General features: G+C 39.0%; 1 protein-coding gene across 5 annotated transcripts in view; it reads right to left on the bottom strand.

Moving 5' to 3' along the window:
• LOC122811806 (calcitonin gene-related peptide type 1 receptor-like) overlaps positions 1-12686 on the bottom strand; it is a 1193346-nt gene that overhangs the window by 172144 nt on the left and 1008516 nt on the right. The gene's annotated exons all lie outside the window — the stretch shown is intronic.

Raw genomic sequence — 12686 nt, 5'->3', positions numbered from 1 at the left:
TTACAAGCCTAGCCAATAGGATTACCCTGGCATCTTGTTACCTGACCTTAGTTCCCAGTGCCTCTGTCGAGTAGAGCCACTGGAGTGATCCCCGGGGTGAATTTTCTATTTTCCATCCACTCATCAAGATTTCTCTTGAAAAGGGCCAGTGAGGTGCTCCGCTTGACATGTATGGGAAATCTATTCCATAGCATGGGCATTCTCTGGGTTATGAACCTGTCACTCCAGCTTGGTCTGTTGATTGTGGTAATGAGGGTGAGGACTCTGGAGCATGTAATGTGGAGGGATTGGGATTTCTTTAGATGTAGCATTTCTAACAGAGCTGGGTCAGACATGGCTCTGTAAGTCAAGCAGAGATCGTCTATAAGTTAATGATATTAGACCGAGAATAGTTGGAGTTTTTTGAGTCTGTCCATATAGGACAAATGTTTAAGGCATAGGATCTTCTTTGTGAGGTACTTTTGCGGCCTCTCTAGTTGTTGCAGGTGTCTAGTGAGGTACATGTTAAATGTGGCAATGTACCTCGATGACTGGCCTAATGAGGGAAGAGTAGAGGGAGACAATGACCTCTTTCTTCCTGGATGCAAAACCCTTACTAATGAGATGTGCCACACAGAAGGACTTTATGACCACAGTGGCAATGTGGTGGTCAAAAGAGAGGTTGCTGTCAACCTGTGTTCCCAGATCTCTTATAGCTCCTTCTGTGTTCAGTGGACTACCATCAGTGTGGTAATTCATGGGAACCGAGTTTTTCCCAAAGGGGATGATGACACGTTTTTTGGCATTGAGCTTAAGGCCATGGTTCTGACACCAGTCTTTAGTCTCAGTGAGGCCTTTCTGTAGGATGTCAGCATCACTTGGGGAGTTAATTATGGCTCCCAACTTGCAATCATCTGCGAACTTTGTCAGTCAGAGTCCCTTTGTGTTCACCTGGACTTCAGAGAAATAGATACCAAACAGGAGGGGACCCAGGACCGAACCCTGTGGAACTCCACTCGTGACTGGTTGGCAGTCTGACTCAGAGTCTGCTACTTTCATACTGTGGGTTCTGTCTGTGAGCCAGTTTGTAACCCACCTAGTGATATAGGGTTGATGCCTAGCTTAGTGAGTTTTTCTATGATTCCTGTGTGGGGTATGGTATCAAAGGCCTTGGCCAGATCAAGGTAGACTGTATGAACCACCTTGCCTTCATCCACAGCTCTGGTGACTGACTCAAAGAAGTCGACCAGGTTGAGCAGGCATGATCTACTTTTCACAAAACCAAACTGTGTGGGATCCAGAGTTTGGCAATTCCCTATATCCTTGTTTATTAGGTCTATGACGATGCTTTCCATAGCTTGGCATATCAGACTTGTCAGACTGATGGGGGGATAATTCCCAGGGTCTGTAGTCGTGCCTCCTTTGTGGAGAGGGATGACTGTGGCAGTGTGCCATTCGGTAGGGACAAAGCCTGAGGTGAGGCTGTGATTGAACAGGGCACACAGGTGAGGTGCCAGTTCACTCTGTGGTTAATGTAGAACACAGCCAGGGATATTGTCAGGTCCCATAGAAGCTGTATTCTTGGCCTTGAACAGTGCTGTATAAACCTGTGCTGCAATAATACTGGGTGCCTGACAATCTACTGGTATTGTGATTGGTTCTTTGGTGGGGGAGAGAGGGGTAAAGTTGGCACAGAATCTGCCGGCCAGTATATTGGCAATATCTGTTGTCTTGGTATTGGAGGTGCCATTGTGCAATAGCTCTGAGCAAATCTGGTTATTGCCGTGGAGATTCTTTACATAATTATAGAAGGCCTTGTGGTTGTCTTTACTATCTGCTGCAATTCTGTTTTCATAGCTAGCATTAGAGGATTTGAGGAGGGATCTCAACATTTTGTCGAGGCTGATAAGGGAGTTTTTCCAGTCTTGGGACTTCACATTATTTCGCATCAGTTTCCTCCTTCTGTTGTAGAGTTTATTTATGGCAGGGGACCACCAGATTGTCTTCCTTTTTTGGAGGAGAACGTCTTGGTTCTATTGGGTATGGCACGATCCATGAATTTGTGTATGTGTTCGTACAGGGCATTAGTGTATGATTTGGTGGTCATGCAGCTGTTCTCCAATTGCATGGGTGCCGTGAAGTTAGCCACCTTTGTTTTTAGGAGCCCAAAGTTAGCTTTGAAGAAGTTTTTCGTGGTGGTTACCTTTGCGGGGGGTGGGGCTGGGGAGTGGGAGGGATGTGGCTTTCCAAAGTGATTAGTTTGTAGTCTGATCTAACCAGGGAGGAGTTGACTATTGGTATAGAGCAACGGTCGCCCATGTTAGCAATGACCACATCAGGGATATTGCTACCTCTAGTGGGGGTAAGAATGAGCTGGTCCAGGGCATTGTTGGGCAAGTGTATTGGTACATGAGTAGTTTTCCCAGTTAATGGAGGGGTAGTTGAAGTCGCCCAGTATGAGAGTGTTAGGTTGGACCCTAATATTCTCCAGGGTGCGTAGGAATGTGGAGTAAGAGTCTTGGGACATAGTTGGGGACCTATAGCAGGCAATGACCTGAATCGCTGTCTTACCCAATGTTAGCTGCACCTGAAATATCTCTGATGCGTTATGTTGGGCTACCAATCTGGAGGTGTATGCATCCTTTATGAATATGGAAACACCACCACCTTTGGAGCTTTGGTTAATTATTATAAAAAATGCTTTACAGCAACATTAACCCAGGATAAATATTAAATTCAAAATAAGTGTTTAGCAATACAGATTTACTCTAAGTTTAAAGAAGTATACCATAAATGTAACAGAGGGAGGTGGAAGGCTACTTAGTAGCTGGTGTTCAGTTATTTGAGGATCTACTTTTACAGTGAACATTACGCACAATTGTACTACTGTTATTACAGTGGATAAGTGCTAATGGATGCCAAGTTTATAACATTTAAGTACAGTACAATGGCATGTATCTTGTCCTTTAGCCTTCCAAAGGAATGGGAACAGAATTAAGAAAACATACCATGCAGAGTACAGGAGGCAAACCTTGAAATTTGACCTAACTCTGGAGAAACAATCTAGCTTCTAAAATGTTGAGAATATGAATAGAAACTCAAATGACAGCTTCCATATTATCTTAGGAAAAATACTACCAAGCTGGCTGTTGCTTTGTTAGAGACTCATAACACTCAACTGTCCAGATTTTCTCAGAATGTCCAGATTTTTGCCACATATTTTTAGTCTGTCCCTCACAAAAATTGTGTTTTTTTGACAAATCACTGGGATGATGTAAGGATTAAAGTCACTAAATCATTACACGTATTTGAGTTTCAGACTTCATATCCTTCACAAAATGCATGCTAACACAAATCCTGTTATTCCACCAACTTTCTAAGTTTACACAAGCAATATTTGAAACGTGTCCCTATTTTTGGGCCTTTGTCCCCCCATTATGTTGGGCTTTGTCCAGATTTCCTGAGCTAAGAGGTTTAGAGGTATGGTTAGAGTGAGATCTGACCATCAAATATTTTGATATAATTGTCATAAAAAACTGCAATACAATTATTCAGCCGTTAGGAAAGCATATTGTTAGTGACTAGTCTTCTCTGTGTCAGTTTTGTTATAAAGGAAACAAAACACTGGTCAGGTTGTCTTATATCTCTGGCTTCTTTTTGTAATACAGTAAACTCTCAGGTAACCAGAACTCTCAAGCAACCAGAAAAATAATCGAAGAAATACAGTACAGTATGAACAATTCAGTTTTTCATGTGTTGCACTTTGTTTCCCCCCTGCGGAAACATACCTTACGTCTTTATAGTTTGAGTTTTAAAAAGGAAGATACAAATAAATTCCCTCTCTCTCCAACTTGAGAACAACTCAAACCAAACAAGTCAAATCGCTAAAATGTCAACACTCGCTCCATACTCAGTTTGCATCGGATCGCACATTCTCTCTCCGATGTCTCTCACACACACTCAGTCTTTTCAGCTTTCGCTCACTTTCTCTGTTCGATCTCTCACACATACACTCTTCAGCTTTCATACATCTCTCTGATCTATCACATGCTTTCAGTTCTGCTTTCATACATGCATTCACTCACTCTTTCTATCTTTGATCACTCACACACACACTCTCTTCAGCTTTCATACATCTCTCTGATCTTTCACACACAATTGCTTCTGCTTTCATACATGCATTCACTCTCTCTCTATTCATTTCATTCAATTCCAGTCCACTCAGAGTGCCACTGAAAACTGTTCTGCGTGCCACGCTTTCAAGCGGAAATATAAGTTTATAACATTATTATTCCAGCCAGGCTTTTGATTACTTTATTTCAATATTAAAATCAAATCAATGCAGTGTTTATGGTACAGTATGGTATAGTGTAGGGTACAGTATTTGTCAGGTATATTTTTAATAGCAGCTCTCAAGCAACCATAAACTACACTTATCCAGCATCTACCAATTCCTATGGGTGCCGGTTAACTGAGCGTTTACTGCAATTATGTCTTTTTCCTTTCATGTTGGTTTACTTGTTAAAGAAAAAACACTCTGAAAGGTAAATAACATGATTAAAATGGATTATGAAGATATGAAGATCTTTTTTTTGCAGAAGCTCTGGCTTTATGATACACTATATAATATATTTTGCACATCAATGCTTGTATCTCAGAATGCCTACTGGCTGATGTGACAATCACTAATACTGATCTTCTAAGTTAGAACAAAATAATAAATACAATGACAGCAGAAGCAGGTTACAAGTGAGGGTTAATGTCAGCTTTCTAACAATGCTTTACACATCCATAGTTAAAAACGATTCTTACTAGGGAGTTAATAACAGTCACATTTACTTTGAAAAGTTTGAAAGACTAGTATTAAAAAGGAACAGCCAAATACTTTAATAGCTAAAAGCAAATTGCTAGAGTGGGAATTATGACCAAATATAAAATGTTTTTTACTTTAACCAAATAAAGAAAATAATACATTAAAAAAATTCTTAATCCCTGTAAAGTGACAATACATTCCCTGGGATTTATAAGTGATAGCAGTGGCGAAGAGCTATTCAACATTATGTGTTTCATGTAGTGGGGATATTGAGGCAAGGTATTTATTTACACTTGATGTTACTGCGCTGCATTAGCATTTAGTTTAGGTACATATCTAGCACCATCATACCTCTCAACCATACTGAATTTCTCTGTATTTACCAGTTTTGAGGGCAAAATAATGGGGTGCCATGAACTCCTCAGTGGCCCCCGCAGTTCCTGAATTTCCCAGGTGTTTTGGAATTTTTTACTCTCTGAAGTTGTTACTGACATCATCACGTTTGGAGTCTGCATGATGACATCAGCTTTGTGAGTCAGACTGCCAGCCAGTCGGAATTCAGCTGAGGGCCCTGTTTGTTTACCTGAGCTCAGTCTACGTATGTTCGTAATATTTTGATTCATCGGTTGAACGTATATTGGGACTCTGGGACTGGATTTCTTAAATTTCTGTAGTCTGTCTCATCTGACAAGTGTGTGTCTAAGGCCAAGTGCAGCAAGACCAGCACCAGCAAGCAGCCAGCAAAACACGAGCAGTCGATCTTGAGTCAGAGTCCACTCTCCAGACCAGTCCACTGCATCCACCCAGTCAGAGTGTATTTATTCTTGACTCTGTTACATACATACATACATACAAATATTTCAAGCAGGGGCAATAAAAGCCCTTCTAGCTTGCTAATGTACCAAAACATTTGTTCCCATAATAAATGTCCAGGCTGTTTTTAAAAATATCTAAACTAGTACTTGCTTTAATGTAATTTTGTAGTCTGTTCCATGCATCAGCTACTCTGTCAGAGAACCAATTAGTACGCTTCTCATTCCTATAGAATCTTCTCCATAGGTTGTCTGATGATTCTCTAGTACATTTTGATAACTACAAACATTCCCAGAGGTAGTTGTCTCTAAATGCCATATATACTTGAGAAAGATCTCCTCTTAGATATCCATAAGAGGCACTGTACAAGTTCAGATATTTTAGTCTTTCATAATAACTTAATAAATTTTCACATCCATGGATGCCCTTGGTATATTTGTGCTGTACTCTTTCCAGTTTACTCATGCTTGTCTTCTTATAGGGTTTCCATATTGTTATTCCATACACAAGTTTGAGTCTAATGTAACTAACAAACAATGACTTCATTATTTTTAATTTCCTAGACTTTATAAATCTTTTCATACAACCTATAGTCCTATAACTATAATTAACCAGTTGGTTGATATGATTAGAAAAAGTCATAGCTGAATCTATCCATATAACCAGGTCATTAAATGAGTCTGCAGTTTCAATCACTGTATGCTGTATTAAATATTAACTTTTCAACTTATGTCTCCCAAATGTCATATGCTTAGTTTTTGATGTATTTATCAGCATATTATTCTCCTGTGCCCAAATGGTCTATTTAGTCAAGTTATTTTGCAGACTTATCTGTAACATATGTAATCAGTTTACCCATTTTCAAGTCATCTGCATATAGACAGTAGAAAACCTCAGATGAAAAAAGTTAGGTCTGAAAGATACAGTCTAAACAAGTAAGGGCCTAGGGTAAGAGGCCTGTGGGACACCCTGACTGTAACCAAGGATTTCACCTGTCCAGTTGTTGTATGATACTTGCCATGTCCTATTTGTAAACCATGCAACTATCCATCTTATCAAGAGTACATCAATAACTAGTTGTACAAATTTATTGATCAGTGTTTTGTGTATGACCCTGTCAAATGCTGAAGTTAAATCTATATAAATTAGATCACAACACAGTTCTTCATTCATAGCTGTTATTATATTGTTGTAGAACATCATGTTACAGATGGTAATAGATCTGTTTTCAAAATATGCATGTGGATATATGGTTTCATGTCCCAACCTGTCCAGTTCTGACAATAACTTATCCAGTATTACCTTCTCCATTATTTTTCCACAACATGAAAGTAAACTTAAGTGTCTATATGACTCTTAAATTTGTCCTACTCCCCTTACTCATAGTACTCATAGGTTCACCTTATGCTGTGACTGATCAATTTAATCCCTGTGTAGTTACTACAGCTCTGCACATCACCCTTATTCTTAAAAATCAGTACCAAAACACTTTCTCCATTCCTCTCACTTTCCAAGATTTCATTAAACAATCTGGTTAGAAACTCCACTGCCATTTCACCTAAACACCTCCATGCTTCCACAGGTATGTCATCTGGACCAACAGCCTTCCCATTCTTCATCCTCTTCATAGCTATCCTTATTTCCTCCTTGCTAATCCATTGCACTTCATGATTCACTATCCCCACATCATCCAACCTTCTCCCCCTCTCATTCTCTTCATTCATCAACCCCTCAAAATACTCTTTCCATCTGCTCAACACTCTCATTGCTTGTGAGTATGTTTCCCTCATTATCCTTTATCACCTTTACCTGCTGCACATCTTTTCTAGCTTGGTCCATCTGTCTAGCCAATTGATACAGGTCCTTTTCTCCCTCCTTAGTGTCCAACCTTTCATATAACTCTTCATATGCCTTATCCTTAGCCTTCGCCACCTCTCTCTTTGCCATGCACCTCATCTCCTTATACTGATGTCTGCTTTCTTCATCTCTCTGACAACACCACTTCTTCTTTGCCAACCTCTTTCTCTGTATACTCTCCTGTACTTCCTCATTCTATCACCATGTCTCCTTGTCGTCCTTCCTCTGTCCAGATGTCATACCAAGCACCTTTCTAGCCGTCTCCCTTACTAGCTCTGCTGTAGTTACCCAGCTATTTTGTAACTCTTCACTGCCACCCAGTGCCCGTCTTAACTCTTCCCTGAACTCCACCTCACAATTACCCTTTTTCAATTTCCACCATTTGATCCTTGGTGCTGCCCTTACACTCCTCCTCCTCTTCTTGATCACCAACGTCATCCTACAAACCACCATGCTGTGCTGGCTAACTACACTTTCCCCGGGTCACCACTTCACAGTCTCCAATCTCCTTCAAACTGGCCCTCCTACATAAGATATAATCCACCTGTGTGCATCTTCCTCCACTCTTGTATGTCACCCTATACTCCTCCCTCTTGTTAAAATATGTATTCACCACAGCCATGTCCATCCTTTTCGCAAAATCCACTACCATCTGACCTTCTGCATTCCTTTGCTTAACACCATACCTAGCCATCACTTCCTCATCCCCTCTGTTCCCTTCACCAACATGCCCATTGAAATCTGCTACAATCACCACTCTCTCACCCTTGGGTACAGTCATCACCACTTCATCCAACTCACTCCAAAATTTTTCTTTCTCATCCATCGCACACCCAACTTGTGGAGCATATGCACTAACAACATTCATCATTACACCATCAATTTCCAATTTCATAAACATCACTCTATCCAACACTCTTTTCACCTCCAAAACACTCTTATCATACTGTTCCTTCAGGATAACTCCTACGCCATTTCTCCTCCCATCCACACCATGATAAAACAATTTGAACCCACCTCCGATATACCTAGCCTTACTCCCCTTCCATCTGGTCTCTTGCACACACAATATACCAACCTTCCTTCTGTCCATCATATCGGCTAGCTCTCTCCCTATACCAGTCATACTGCCAACATTCAAAGTTCTGACCTTCACTACCACAGTCCTAGCCTTTCTCCTCTCTTCCTGCCTTCGGCCATGCCTTCCCCCTCTTCTCCTCCTTCGGCCAGCAGTAGCTCAATTTCCGCCAGCACCCTCTTGGCTAACAGTACTGGTGGCAGTCGTTGTTAACCTGGGCCTTGACTGATCTGGTATGTAAATATTTACTACTGTCAGCATGAAATGATTTGGGAAAAGTTTTACGCCGGATGCCTTTCCTGATGCAACCCTCCCCATTTATCCGGTCTTGGGACCGGCATAAAGAAATGCACTGGCTTTTGCATCCTTCATGCTATGCAAAAGCTGTTATTCTGTCAACATTCTAAGTTTGGAAGAGAAATATTTAAAAAAAGTGTTACTATTTTTATGCCTTTGTTTTGTCCCATTATTTGTGGCTTTGTTCAGATTTCTTGCTCTAAGAGATTGAGAGATATGACTTGATCAGTTTGCTGAGTCTTCTCTGTCCAGAGGATCTTGCTGATCTAATGACGGTGACACCAACAGTGTTGGAGGTCTAGTGCTAGAAATAATATAGCAATAACCCACGTCTGGGTGTGGGTAATGCTGGATTTACCCACGGTTGGCGTGGCTTCGCCCGAGGGACCAAACAAAGACAACCGTGGGTAAATCCAGCATTACCCACACCCAGAAGTGGGTTATTGCTATTATACAATGACATTATTTAAGAAAAGAAATAATTACTTTTCTTAAATAATGGCATTGTATAATGCCTCTTTGCTGCCCTTCCGCAGCTGTCTGGTGTTCCGCGGCAGTTCTGATGTATTGCGCATGCCTACGCAGTACATCAGAGCTGTGGGCAAAAGCAACGGAGAACGCAAGATCTCCATTGATTTTTTTTACTGTCTCGCTATGTTAAATGGGTTTAACATAACGAGACAGCTTTAAAATAAGCAACGGAGATCTCCGTTGCTTATTTTAAAGCTGTCTCGCTATGTTAAACTCATTTAACATAGCGAGACAGGTTAAAAAAAAAAGCAATCTCCGTTGCTTTTTACACACTGTGTCGCTATGTTAAAGGAGTTTAACATAGCGAGACAGCTTTAAAAAAAGCAATGGAGATCTGCGTTGCTTTTTTTAAACCTGTGTCGCTATGTTAAACTCTTTTAACATAGCGAGACAGTGTTTTATACTAACGGAAAAAGTTCGGGCGATCGGACCTTTTTCCGTTAGTATATTGAGGGATTTACAACGGGCACGCTGGTTGGGCTGGCCAATCAGCGTGCACGTTTTAGAGGAGGCATTGTATAAGAGCTAATATTATCCTTTCACTGGTGTGATACTGACAGTATGTAATCAGTGGACTTTCTCTATATTTGAGTATGTGCATCTGTGTATATTTCTAACTTGAGTAAAAGAACCAATAAAATTATAAAGAGTAGGGACTCCCTGCAGCAACCCCCACACCCCTGCAGTCATTCCAGTGTCCCATTATTTGTTTTTTCTGTGCAGTTACCATAAGCACTGTTCAAACCTATCAGTGCACATACTATTTTCTTCTTTACTTCTAAAGTGATTAAGATATTCGTATTTCATTTATCACTTTTATTTCATATTTTACAGCATGAGCATGGATAGCCATTTGCTAAACAAAACAATGCAGTCTCATAATGAAAACAGAGTTAGCATAAACAACAGTTAACTTTTCTGCCCTTGAAACTCACATTCATTAAAACTGCATTGAAACCCACATTCAAATAAAATGCATCTGGCCAGTGGCAGATTAAGTTTACCTTTATGCTGTTTTTAAACCATAAGCCCCTTGTACGCATTTTTAGGGCCATGCATACAGTACCTGCATGTGTTCTTTAATTCACTTTCCTGATTGCAGTATATTCCTTGTGTAATATATCACTACTTGTTAAGGGTGCATTTTAAATTTGTCATTTTGAACATTTTTCTAGTAAGCACTGAAACAAAACGTTTGAAACAATGACAAAATTACCCATTTCAGAACATTTCAATCATAAAAGGATACACCAGCTTCTGTCATTACAATCCACCAATATCAGTCAATATGCACAATCTCTTTTGATTCTAAAGTAAAAGTTATTTAAATAATTCCACATTAAAGAGATCTGTCTGTAACTAATGAAGTGGTTGCTGCTGGCAAACAGCTTTACATTTCAGGGTTTTATCTGCAAATGTAGTGCCTGCTGCCTTTGAAGAATTAATTGCCTAAGTTACATTAAATGGTAATTGGTAGTATTGCAATAGGGGATGGTTGGCAAACCAACAACAGCAGGTTCATAGTTACTAGACTTTGTGTACAAAGGAAGGCATACTCATGAGTGTGGTACCCCCCCCCATTTTAAAGTACACCACAGTGTCAGCAATTCATCTACATAGCGTGGGAGTAGAACCCACAGCTTTCTGCACCATTTTCAAGCATGCTACCTGCTTCTGAATTCTATAGCAGAAATATTGACAGCCATTTGATAGCCAAAACAGTCGCATACTGAAAACAGAAAATATGATTTTCTGACAAATCACTGGCAGATTTTTGAGGACTGAAGTAAGAAAGTAATGGCAGAAATAACATTTGATTTTCAGACTTCATCCTTCGGAATATCCATGCTGATAAAAAGCCTATTATTCTATCAAGTTTTGAAGTTTCATTTTAGCCATGACTGAGTTTACTTTGTATGAGCTCAGTAGTTAGTTAATTAATAGGTACAATTTGATTTGTATTTATCTTAGTTTTATTTTATACCAGTTTAGTAGTCAGACCTTATTTAATTTGTATTTATTTACATTTTATACCAGTGTAGTATTAGCTAGAATTCATTTGATTATTCACACAAATTGTATTTAATTTTATATGTGTAGTAGTTAATTTTATTTTTATAAAAGAAAGTTGTATTTTAGTTTTATACAAGATCAGGTGTTAATATAAACAAGTTCAGATGTTGATATAAATAAAACAGTTTTGTTCTGGTTATATTTTGTGTTATTTAATATTAGTGTAGAGATGGGTAATTTTATTTTTATAAAAGAAAATTGTATTTTAGTTTTGAACAAGTTCAAAGTTTTATGCATTCAAATATTAATATAAAACACCATTGTTCTTCTGTTTGTGTTTAATATTTTTGTCTGTTCTTCAGTTTGTGTTTAAAAGTTGGTATCCCACAATTCCAGGGGAGTAGGTGGGGTTACATAATTGTGTATGCAAATTGTATGCTAATCAGCATACAGATTTTTAGCCAGTTGTACCTATTTTTCATGTGCCTTTGTCCAGATTTTTTATGATTCCAGTTTGAGAGGTATGAGCACCATTACAGTAAAATACAGAATGTTTAAAAAAACAACAAATTGTGTTGTGTAAAGCTTTGTCAGTGCTACTAATTTATGAATCCTGGAAATTCTTAGAAAGCATTTGAAAATTAGGAATTATTTGCTGATCATTTAAAGTTTGAGTATGTTGTTGTTTGACTAAATCAAGATATAGGTAGAAGAAACAACTGGTTGTAGGTCATATTCTACAACAGTAAATAAACATAGCTGACTAAGTCTGAATGAGGTTGTCAGAAAAAGATTTGCATTACTGTTAGGTATTAGGAAGAAACTCACTTGCAAGTCATGTTTTAACTAAAAAAAATGTATTCAAAATGAGAGTCTCACAAAATCTAAAAGCAAACAATTGTGTGGGGTGAAAACACTCCTTAGTTTCATGCAGGTGGACCCCCGGATCTTTTATAATGAAATCTAAAGCCACTGCATCATTAAGGAGAGGCAGTTTTCCCCCTTTTAAGTAATCTTTAGTGATAACTATGTACTTCATTCATATTTCTTAAGTTCATATTTCATACAGGTTGCCCCTGATATATTGCCCAAGACCAACTTGATTATATTCCTTTTCATTTTAACAAAACTTTTTGAGTGAAAAGAACTCAAAGAACATAGACATTAACTTCAATACGTGGTCCAAGCATCTATATCTAATGAACTGGGGTGGAGACAGATTACTGATAGTAGAGCTCTAGGAGAGTAATTTTACAGCAGTTAATAATAGCAAAAAGTGTATTCTTACATTTCCTAACTCCAGCA

The sequence above is a fragment of the Protopterus annectens genome, chromosome 9.part0 (genome assembly GCF_019279795.1).
Source record: "Protopterus annectens isolate FY-2018-M chromosome 9.part0, PAN1.0, whole genome shotgun sequence".
In the NCBI taxonomy this organism is placed as follows: domain Eukaryota; kingdom Metazoa; phylum Chordata; order Ceratodontiformes; family Protopteridae; genus Protopterus; species Protopterus annectens.
This window is presented reverse-complemented; position numbering and strand designations above follow the sequence as displayed.